Source organism: Papio anubis, chromosome 9, assembly GCF_008728515.1.
Source record: "Papio anubis isolate 15944 chromosome 9, Panubis1.0, whole genome shotgun sequence".
Lineage (NCBI taxonomy): Eukaryota > Metazoa > Chordata > Mammalia > Primates > Cercopithecidae > Papio > Papio anubis.
Window position 1 is genome coordinate 100,511,567 of NC_044984.1, and position 12,269 is coordinate 100,523,835.

Here is a 12,269-nt window from a genome sequence, read left to right on the forward strand (position 1 = left end):
TATCCAGAATCTATAAGAAACTTAAACAAATTTACAAGAAAACAACAACCCCATCAAAAGGTGGAGGAAGGATATGAACAAACACTTCTCAAAAAAAGACATTTATGTGGCCAACAAAAATATTAAAAAATGCTCATCATTGCTGGTCATTAGAGAAATGTAAATCAAACCCAAAATGAGATACCATCTCAGTCAGTGAGAATGGTGATCATTAAAAAGTCAGGAAACAACAGATGCTGGAGACAGTATGGAGAAATAGGAATTCTTTTACACTGTTGGTGGGAGTGTAAATTAGTTCAATCATTGTGGAGGACAGTGTGGTGATTCCTCAAGGATCTAGAACCAGAAATACCATTTGAACCAGCAATCCCATTACTGGGTATATACCCAAAGGATTATAAATCATTTCACTATAAAGACACATGTACACATACTGCAGCACTGTTCACAATAGCAAAGACTTGGAACCACCCCAAATGCCCATCAGTGATAGACTGGATAAAGAAAATGTGACACATATACACCATGGAATACCATGCAGCCATAAAAAAAAGATGAGTTTATGTCCTTTGCAGGGACATAAATGAAGCTGGAAACCATCATTCTCAGCAAATTAACACAGGAACAGAAAACCAAACAGCGCATGTCCTGACTCATAAGTGGAAGTTGAACAATGAGAACACATGGACACAGGGAGGGGATCATCACACACCAGGGCCTGTTGGGGAGTTAGGGGAAGGGGAGGGAGAGCATTAGGACAAATACCTAATGTATGCTGGGCTGAAAACATAGATGACAAGCTGATGGGTGCAGCAAACCACCATGGCACATGCAAACCTATGTAACAAGCCTGCATGTTCTGCACGTGTATCCCAGAACTTAAAGTAAAATTTTAAAAAAAGGAAGAATTGTTGGCGAGTGTCATGGCGGCCGGTGTCGAGTTGGCAGGCATTGCCCACGGAACTGGGGAAACGCACTAGAGCAGAGGAAGAAGTGACCCAATCTGGACAGCGGGAATTCGTGGGAATGAGCAGAAACCCTGCGTGGGTGACTGTGTCACTAGAGGCGGGCACCTGGTCAAGTCTCAGGCCAGGCCTCTGCGGTTCTAAGCAGAACTCGGAGCCGGCGTTGCCTAGGAACCCTGCCTTGTGTTATCGAATCCTGAGTGTTTTGGACTAGTCTCACGAAGGCAGGCGTTCAAGGATATTTGGTCAGATCGTCCCACAGCACTAAACCTTTCTTCTCCGAGTGGGCCAGGTCGTTCACTAAAGTCACCGCGATGTCGTCCTGGCTTGGGAGCCTCGGCTCGGCTGGGGCCAGTCTCTGGGTCAAGTCGAGGACAGCCTGGCTTCCCTCACTGGCCAGATTTCAAACTTTAGAAAGGTTATGCTGATGGAGGACTGGGAGGAAGTGGAAGTAGAATTACCTGATTCTAGGACAAAGGAAATTGAAGCCATTCATTCAATCTTGAGATCAAAAGAATGAAAGGCTTAAGAAACTTTTTACTGATCTGGAAGTGAAATATGAAGCATCAGAGCTTCAAATTAAACCAGAATTCTACAAGTTGCGGAAATCAACTTCAACAAAAAGAGGTAGAAATCAGCCATCTTAAAGCCAGACAGATTGTGCTCCGGGATCAGTTGCTGAAACTGCCGTCATCTACTCAGTCAGTACCTTCGGGAGTTGGCGATGTACCAGCAACCACTGCAGCTTCATTCTTTTATGTGATTAGTTATCATTCTTCAGCTTTCCATGACGATGACGTGGACTTTGTTGATATAATTTTGTTCCAACGAGAAATAAACCGACTCTCAAATGAAGTTTCAAGGCTTTAGTCTAAAGTTGGCTATTGGAGGCACATTGCTTAGACTTTGAAAGCACAAGGAACACATAGCTCTGCCCAAAGTGAAACATGCAAACTACGAAATATCATTAAGGAACTGAAACAGAACCGAAGTCAGGAAATTGATGACCATCAACATGAAATATCAGTACTGCACAAAGCACACCAACAGAAATAAGTCGACGACATCGAGAAGAATTAAGTGACTATGAAGAACGAATTGAAGAACTCAAAAATCTGTTACAACAAGGTGGCTCTGGAGTTACAGAAATTGATCACTCTAAAATCTATGAGATGCAAAAACTATCCGACTTCTACAAACAGAAAAAGTGGAGTCTACCAAAAAAAATTGAGGAGCTTGAGGATAAAATAAAAGATATAAACAAAAAAATATCTTCTGCAGAAAATGGTAGAGTTATTTTGAGGAGAGAATAAGAACAGCTAAATGTGGAAAAGAGATAAATAATGGAAGAATGTGAAAACTTGAAATTGGAGTGTAGTAAATTGCAGTCTTATGCTATGAAGCAAAGTGATACTGTGATAGAAAAGTAAAGAATTATTGCACAGTGTTCCTCAGTGGAAGAAGTGTTCAGAGTACAACAAGCACTGTCTGATGCCAAAAATGAAATAATGAGATTGAGTAGTTTAAACCAGGATAACAGTCTTGCTGAAGACAATCTGAAACTTAAAATGTATATCGAAGTTTTAGAAAAAGAGAAGTCATTACTGAGTCAAGAAAAGGAAGAACTTCAGATATCACTTTTAAAATCCAACAATGAATATGAAGCAATTAAAAGTACAGCTACAAGAGGCATAAGTTTGCATTCAGAATTAAATGACTTAAGACTTAATTTGGAGGCAAAGGAACAAGAACTCAATTAGAGTATTAGTGAAAAGTATTAGTGATAGCTGAGATAGAAGAATTGGACAGAGAAAATCAAGAAACTACAAAGCACATGATTTTGATAAAAAATCAGCTATCAAAACAACGAAATGAAGGAGATAGCACCATCAGTAAACTGAAACAAGATCTAAATGATGAAAAAAAGAGAGTTCATCAACTTGAAGATGATAAAATGGACATTCCTAAAGAGTTGGATGTACAGAAAGAAAAGTTAATTCAAAGTGAGGTGGCCCTAAATGATTTACATTTAACCAACCAGAAACTTGAGGACAAAGTAGAAGTTTTAGTAGATAAGCTAAACAAATCACACACAAAAAAAAATTGTAAGCATCCAGAAGGAGAATTTGGAACTTAAGGAGCATATTAGATAAAATGAGGAGGAGCTTTCTAGAGTCAGGAATGAGTTAACTCAGTCTCTAAATCAAGACTCTAGTAGTAATTTTAAGGACAACTTACTTAAAGAAAGAGAAGCCAAAGTCAGAAACTTAAAGCAAAGTCTTTCAGAATTAGAACAGCTCAATGAAAATTTAAAGACAGTTGTTTTTGATGTCAAAATGGAAAATGAAAAGTTAGTTTCAGCATGTGAAGATGTGAGGCATCACTTGGGAAGAATCTATTGCTCCTAACAATCAGCTTTCTCTGGGAAAAAACCACGAGTGTGGAAACTCTAAAAATGGAAGAAGGAGGGAAAGAAGCAGAATTGTGTCGGGCTGTAAAGAGGCTGTTGGAAGAAGTAAACACATGAGAGAAAACCACTGAAGAACTGTCAAATGCACGTAATTTGAATACCTCTGCCTTACAGCTGGAACATGAGCATTTAATTAAACTCAATCAAAAGAAAGACATTGAAATAGCAGAACCCAAACAGAATATTGGACAAATGGATACTGATCATAAAGAAACTAAGGATATTTTGTCATCTAGTTTAGAAGAGCAGAAGCAATTGACACAACTTTTAAATGATAAATTTTTATTGAAAAACTTAAAGAAGTTCAAAGCTGCAGGAGCAATTGGATAAATATTCTCAGGCCTTAAGAAAAAATGAAATTTTAAGGCAGACCATATAGGAAAAGGACAGAAGTCTTGGATCCATGAAAGAAGAAAATAATCGTCTGCAAGAAGAACTGGAATGACTCAGGGAACAGCAGAGTTGAACCACACCTGTGACTGATCCTAAAACCCTTGATAGTATTACTGAACTAGAATCTGAGGTATCTCAACTGATCATAATCAAGGATCATCTTGAAGAGGCAATTAAACATCATCAAAAGATAATTGAAGATCAAAACTAGAGTAAGATGCAACTACTTCAGTCTTTACAAGAGCAGAAGAAGGAAATGAATGAGTTTACATACCAGCATGAGCAAATGAACACCACACACACCCAGATCTTTTTAGAGACAGATGAGGAAATTAAGAGTTTGCAAAAAACAATCAAATCAAAATCCAGTTCCATGAAGAAAGACAAGACATTCAAACAGATAACTCTGATATTTTTCAAGAAACAAAAGTTCAGGGCCTTAAAATAGAAAATGGAAGTGAAAAGCATGATTTATCTGTAAACTAGATGACAAAATGTCCTTAGTTTCTTTATGATCAGTATTCATTTGTCCAGAAAGCTTTAGATAAGCATATGTCTTTAAGTTAAAGATAATTTAAATCATGTACATCATCCAGCACTTCTTATCAGAACTCATTTTGTTTTTTAAGTTCTTCAATTTGTTCTTCTTTTGGATCTAACTGTTCTGTAAGTCTTGATGCTGAATTCAATGCAGCATTTGCTTCATCCAAACCGTCCTGTGATGATACCACTTTTCCTTCCAGATTTTCTGCCAAATTAAAACTTAAAGATAAGAATATATCTTTAAGTTTTCAATAAAAATTTATCATTTAAAAGTTGTGTCAATTGCTTCTGCTCTTCTAAACTAGATAACAAAATGTCCTTAGTTTCTTTATGATCAGTATCCATTTGTCCAGAAAGCTTTAGATAAGATCAGTGAAAGGAATAAAAGAGAGAGAACTAGAGATTAAACTTCTAAATGTAAAGAATTTATCTTCAACTAAACAGATTGATCAGTTGTCCAAAGATGAAGTTGGTAAACTAACTGAGATTATTCAGCAGAAAGATTTGGAGATACAAGCTCTTCATGCTAGAATTTCTTCAACTTCCTATACCGAAGATGTTATTTATCTTCAACAGCAACTGCAGGCCTATGCTATGGAAAGAGAATAGGTATTAGCTGTTTTGAATGAGAAGACTAGGGAAAATAGCCATCTAAAAACAGAATATCACAAAATGATGGATATAGTTGCTGCCAAAGAAGCAGCTCTCATCAAACTGCAAGATGAAAATAAAAAATTGTCCACTAGATTTGAAAGTAGTGACCAAGATACGTTTAGAGAAACTGCTCAGAATTTATCATGTATCATTCGAGAAAAAGACATCGAAATATATACACTAAGTCAGAAATGTCAGACTTTATTGGCGGTTTTTACAGACATCCAGCACTGGTAACGAGGCTGGAGGTGTTAATCGTAATCAGTTTGAGGGACTTCTACAAGAATGTGACAAGTTAAAACAGCAAGTTAAAAAAAAAAAGGAAGAGTAGAAACAGCACAGTACAAAATATACAATACGAGTCAGCCCAGTTTCAGGAAGAGCTTCACCAACTTCAGGCACAGGTTTTGGTTGACAGCAATAATAATTCTAAATTACAAATGAACTATACTGGCCCGATTCAAAGTTATGAGCAGAATGAAACCAAATTCAAAAATCTGGGGCAGGAATTCACACAAGTTCAGTACGGCACTGGGCAGCTTTCCAATACCAAGGATCTTCTTTTAGGAAAACTTGATATTATTTCACCTTAGCTGTCTTCTGCGTCATTGCTTACTCCCCAGTCAGCAGAGTCTCTTAGAGCAAGTAAGTCTGATGTGTTGAGTGAATCTTCTGAATTGCTTCAGCAAGAGGTAGAAGAGCAAAGAAAATCACTACAGGAAAAAGATGCAATGATTGGAACTCTCCAGGAAAATAATCACAGATTGTCTGATTCGATTGCTGCCACCTCAGAGCTAGAAAGAAAAGAACACAAACAAACCAATTCAGAAATTAAGCAGCTAAAGGAGAAACAAGATGTTTTGCAAAAGTTGCTTAAGGAAAAAGACCTCAAAGCCAAAAGTGATCAATTACTTTCTTCCAATGAACATTTCACTAACAAAGTAAATGAAAATGAACTTTTGAGGCAGGCAGTAACAAACCTGAAGGAGAGAATATTAATTATAGAGATGGACATTGGCAAACTAAAAGGAGAAAATGAAAAAATAGTAGAAACTTCCAGGGAAAAGGAAACAGAATATCAAGCGTTACAAGAGACTAACATGAAGTTTTCTAGATACTGCGAGAAAAAGAGTTTGAGAGCCACTCAGTGAAGGAGAAGGCTCTTGCTTTTGAACAGTTACTGAAAGAAAAAGAACAGAGCAAGACTGGGAGTTAAATCAGCTTTTAAATGCAGTTAAATCAGTGCAGGAGAAGACAGTTGTGTTTCAACAGGAGAGACCAAGTCATGTTGGCCCTGAAACCAAAACAAAGGGAAAACACTGCCCTACAGAGAAAGGTTCAACGTTTACGTGACCAAGAATTTCAGTCAAACCAGGAGCTAGAGACATTGCGTAATCATCTTTTAAAATCAGAAGATTCTCATACCCATGAAGCTTTGGCCACAGAAGATAGGCTAAACTAAGAAAGAAAGTCACAGTCTTGGAGGAGAAGCCGGTTTCGTCCTCTAATGCAATGGAAAATGCAAGTCATCAAGCCAATGTGTAGGTACAGTCATTGCAAGAACAATTGAATGTAATCTCCAAGCAAAGGGATGAAACTGCGCTGCTGCTTTCTGCCTCTCAGGAACAAGTAAAGCAGTATGCTCTGTCACTGGCCAACCTGCAGATGGTACTACAGCATTTCCAGCAAGAGGAAAAAGCTATGTATTCTGTTGAACTCAGAAAGCAAAAACAGCTTATAGCTGAATGGAAGAAAAAGGCAGAAAATCTGGAAGGAAAAGTGATATCATCACAGGAAGGTTTGGATGAAGCAAATGCTGCATTGAATTCAGCATCAAGACTTACAGAACAGTCAGATCCAAAAGAAGAACAAATTGAAGGACTTAAAAAACAAAATGAGTTCTGATAAGAAATGCTGGATGATGTACAAAAGAAATTGATGAACTTAGCAAACAGCTTAGAAGGAAAAGTGGACAAAGTCCTAATGAGAAACCTCTTCATCAGTCATTTCCACACACCAAAAAATCAGCGTCTTGACATGTTCTGGTTGATGGGAAGCATCCTGGGTGTCAGAACGGAGGAGATGGAGCAGTTGTTTCATGACGATCAGGGTAGTGTTACCAGATGGATGACTTGGGTGGCTTGAAGGAGGATCAAAAAGTGTTCCCAACACACCTTTGAGACCAAATCAGCAATCTGTGCTTAATAGTTCTTTTTCAGAACTTTTTCTTAAATTTCCAGAAACAGAATCTCATTCATCTGTTCCACCACCAAAGCTTTCTGTTCAGGATATGAAACCTCTAGATTCACCAGGAAGGAGAAAACTAGATACAAATGCCCCAGAAAGTTTTAAAGATACAGCAGAATCCAGGTCGGGTAAAAGACGAGATGTAAATCCGTTTTTGGGTCCTCACTCAGCGGGTGTACCTCTTACTAACCCAGCTGGACTTGGACCTGGTGGGCCCCAGCATCTTCTTTTGAAACCCATCTTAGATATTTGGCCCACATTCACACCTTTGGTAGTGTTACCTGACAACAACGCTGGAGCTGTGTTGAAAGACCTTGTGAAACAACAGAAGATTCTCAAGCCAGAGACAGTCTAGCACTTTAAAGAAACCATGAACACTATAGATATGTACTTTATCACCAAGTGGCCTTTTAAAAAACGTCACGTATTTATTTGTAGTTAATGCTTCCTCTGAATTTAATAAAAATATTCCTAATGCTTTTAGAAATTGCAGGTGTCAAGAGGAAGTGTTTGCTATATCATCTGATTTATTCCTTCTGATTTGACCTAATTTAAGCTAGGAACATTTGATTTATCTTTCATCTTAATTTACAAAAATACAGACAGACAAAAATACTAGTAGCTATATGTTAGCTTTCTATTTCCTTCTGTGATTTCCAAGCCCATTTAAGCTGGAGATTGTGGTTTGTCAAGAGAGTTTTTTTTTTTTTAATGAAGAATAAAAAAAATACTAGTAGTGGCTTCTCCGCATAGTGTGGAAAGTTGATCTGAAGCATATAGTGATCATCTTTAGAGGACTTTGTGGTAATAGGCCAACAAGATGGTCCCCGGAAGGTCATCGGTGCCCTGAGATGAAGTATGTATTTGGTCCTGTGCAATGTCATCATGTGTGTAAATTCTTTTGTTGTTGTTGTTTTAAATAGAGATGGGGTCTCACTATGTTGCCAGGCTGGTGTTGAATTACCAGGCTCAAGTGATCCTCCAACCTCGGCCTCCCAATGTGCTGGGATTACAGGCATGAGTCACCGTGCCCAGCCCTGGCTGTAGATTCATGTGACTACCACCACAGTCAAGATACAGAACACTTCCATCACAAGCATCCCGTGTCACCCTCTCATAATCGTAGCCACCTCCTGATCCCTTTCCTGAATCCCTGACAATCACTAACTGTTCTCCATCTCAGTCATTTTGTTATTTCAAGAATGTTATATAAATGAAATCAGTATGTAACCTCTTGAGACCGGCGTTTTTTCACTCAGCGTAACTCCCTTGAGATCCATCCAAGTTTTTGGATGTATCACTAGTTTTTTCCTTTTTATTGTTGGATATGTAGTGCAGATATATCACTTAGTTTTAACAGCTACGATATCTTTTAAAGACATCATCTTAAAACACGTTTCTTTACACAAATTCATACAACTTTCATATAAGTGTTAAACCATACAGCTGCATCTACATAAGTATAATTAGCAATATCACTGAACATGCCACTTCCTGATATATGAGGTATAGCAATCCGAGACCTAACTGTTCTCATCACAGTAGCGACGGAGGGCAGTGAAATTCCTTTGATAGCACTAGTACCCAGATGTCTGAAACTGAAGAGAGTATTTCCTCAATTTTTTATAAACCCATCATAAAAAATCCTAACTTGAAACCTAACTGTATCTGGATATTCATATTTTTATTAGTTGTTGAAGTTGTACATTTTTAAAAAGACATTTCTTGCAAATTTTGTAAATTTCTATATGCCTTTAAAATAGAAACATTTATATAACAAAGAAAGGTGAAAATGAGACAAATTCAAATATGTAAATAGGCCTGGCTCAGGCCAGAACTATTTTTGGTTGCTTGCAAGTTTTGCTGTGATTAACTGTACTTTCTAATATATTTGGAAGACTAGAACTCTTAATTAGACGTTGATGGGTGAAACTTCTATTTCTGAAAAATGAAGTAACTGAGAATGCTGCCTCAGAATGTCTTCTATCTCCTTGGATAACTAATTGATATTGCTATTCTTTATTTAGTATACTTTAAAGGAAGTGCTCATACAAGTTCTATATTAGAACTGTCAAGCTGCCTCCTCTTGTTTTTTGCCCATTATTATTTCTCTATGAGTTGTTACCCCTTGGTTTTTTGGGTTTTGGTTTTGTTTTGTTTTTTGAGATGGAATTTCCCGCTTGTTGCCCAGGCCAGGGTGCAATGGCATGATCCCAGCTCACTGCAACCTCTGCTTCCCGGGTTCAAGCGATTCTCCTGCCTCAGCCTCCCAAGTAGCTGGGATTACAGGTGTGCACCACCACAACAGGCTAATTTTTGTATTTTTAGTAGAGACAGGGTTTCGCCATGTTGGCCAGGATGGTCTCAAACTCCTGACCTCAAGGGATCCACCTGCCTCAGTCTCCCAAAGTGCTGAGATTACAAGCATGAGCCACTGTGCCCAACGTACTCCTTAGTTTTCATACGCTCCTAACAGAGATACTTTCACTGACTATTCTACATTATTTGCTGCTTGCCATTGAAGTTTCATTTCAGTGTGGAGCAAATGAAACTAGTTTCTAAGTTAAAAACACACACACACAGTCCTTTATTTTTAAGAAACAGAATTTGTAAAAAGTTTTCTCTTTTAATTTGAAAAAGATATGCATGGTATTTAGGTAGTATGTCATCATATTTGAAATGCCTTTTACGACATTTTTAGTATTTCCTTCTCTGACCAAAACAACGTGTCCCCCTCTCATCCCATAGTTTAACATAATTTTAAAAGCTGTTGTGGGTGAATTGCATAGCTAAACATCACAGAGCGTGATATTAAATGGCTGCTATTTAAATAAGTATGTGACCTTGTCCTAAAGCTATACTACCTAATGTTTCCATTGTGTCATTGAAACTATAGCTGACTGGTATGCATACTTAGTGTTCATTGATCTAAACCAGATATAACACATCGATTTTTCTGAAACTTAGCTGTGTCAGAGATGAACCACCTGCTCACAGAACCATCTTAGCAACCAGACAGTGATGAAACATATGATTCTAATGTTGGTAATAGGACATTGCTAACAGTACATTTAACTGCAACATTTTAACTACAGTAATTTTTCTGTTTATTTCTCTATCCACTCAGAATTTGTGGTTGAATTCCACCTTCCCTGCCATAGTTTTTTACCACATTCCTAATGGTGTTCAACCTCTATACTGTAGTAGAAAATTCATCCAGCTGTTGAATTTAATTTTAGCATAATTCTGGATCAAATTGTTTGAATTTTCATTCCTGTCATTCTTGATTTTTAAAAAATGAAAGGAAGAAAAAACAAAATTAAACAAAACCTTAGGAAAAAAGGAAAGGCTTCTTTCCAACGAGCCAATTAAAACGTCCACTATTCCCCCAAATAAAGCCTTTGGTTTCTTTTAACCTCTTAATGGTTAATTGAAAAAGAGTACAGAAACTATCAAAATCCTTATCCAATCAATAGATGGGGGGAAAAGCTATGTCTTCAGGGACAGAAGAGTAATGAGAATTATTTAGAAAATGCTATCATGCATCAAACTTAAAAGCATTTGAACCTGATTTTTAAAGATAATGAAGTTTTCCACATATCAAAGTATTTAAAACATCTTCCATCAACAAAAATTTATCTTTAATTTTGTGAATATTGAGTAAGTATAGGTGATATTTATTTTATATATTCCTATGGAAAAAATGCTGCTTTAATTCTCTGACATTTGTGATTATTTGCCAGTCTTAATCTTTTAACTTATTAAAAAGTTAAATACTTATTAAGATTTTTCTATGTAAAACTGATAAGTTGTCTTTTGATTTTCAGGGAAATATCTAAATGTGGGAAATTTCCAATCCAACCTTAATATTAAGTTGTGTTATGTATAGAGTTAAAGTTAATGCATTTTTTAATTTCTCAGGACCACTGTAAGGTGAAAAAATACTCCAAATAAAAATGATATATGTAAGTTGACAATGTCTTCATTCACATTAAGAAAATTTTTTTAGCAAACAAATAAAAAAAGAATTGTTGACATAGCTGCCTACCACGTGCCAGGAACTGTTCTAAACACCTTGCACATACTCAGTCATCTGACTCTCCCAGCCACCATTGCTACCACTGCAAAATGAGGGAACGGAGCCTCAGAGAGGTAAAGTAACAGCTCAAACTCACACAGCTGGTGAGTGACCCAGCCAGCACTCAGTGACCTGGTTCTAAAGCCTGCACTTAGCTGCTATTCTAGATGGCGTCTGATTTTCTTCTAGAATTTGTAGACAGATATACACGATAGAGATAGATTAAGATAGATAGATAGATAGATAGATAGATAGATGATAGATAGATAGATAGATGATAGATAGATAGATAGATAGATGATAGATAGATAGATAGATAGATAGATAGATAGATAGATAGATAGATAGGGCTTTTTATTCACTCCTTTTATTTACAGTCTTTCTTATATGTGGGGAATACATTCCTGTGGATGGTGCCAAACTCTATATACACAGTACTACGTTTTTTCCTGTGTATACACACCTATGATGAAGTTTAACTTATAAATTAGGCCCAGTTAAGAGCTTAACCACGATAACTAAAAATAAAATTGAACAATTGTAAAATATACTACAATAAGGGTTATGTGAATGTGGTGTGTCTCTCCTCTCCCTCAAAATACCTTCTTGTTCTGCACTCACCCTTCTCGTGAAGACATCTGATGATAAAATGCCTACATGATAAGATGAAGTAAGGTGAATGACAAAGGCATCGTGACGTGGCATTAGACTGCTATTGACCTTCTGACCATATGTCAAACATGAATCATTTATTTCTGGAACTGTGGTTGATGTAAGTGAAACCGTGGAAAGCAAACCCACAGATAAAGGGGCTTTCTGTACCTGTGGAGTAGCGCCATAATTGGCCTCTGTCTCCCACTCCTTATTTATTTTTATTTTTTTTTATTTTTTGAGATGGAGTCTCGCTCTGTTGCTGGGT

The 12,269-nt window shown here is 37.1% G+C and overlaps 1 pseudogene; it reads left to right on the forward strand.

Moving 5' to 3' along the window:
* Positions 1–1,173: 1,173 nt before the first annotated feature.
* Positions 1,174–7,759, forward strand: LOC101025896 (annotated as a pseudogene).
* The last annotated feature ends 4,510 nt before the right edge of the window (positions 7,760–12,269 follow it).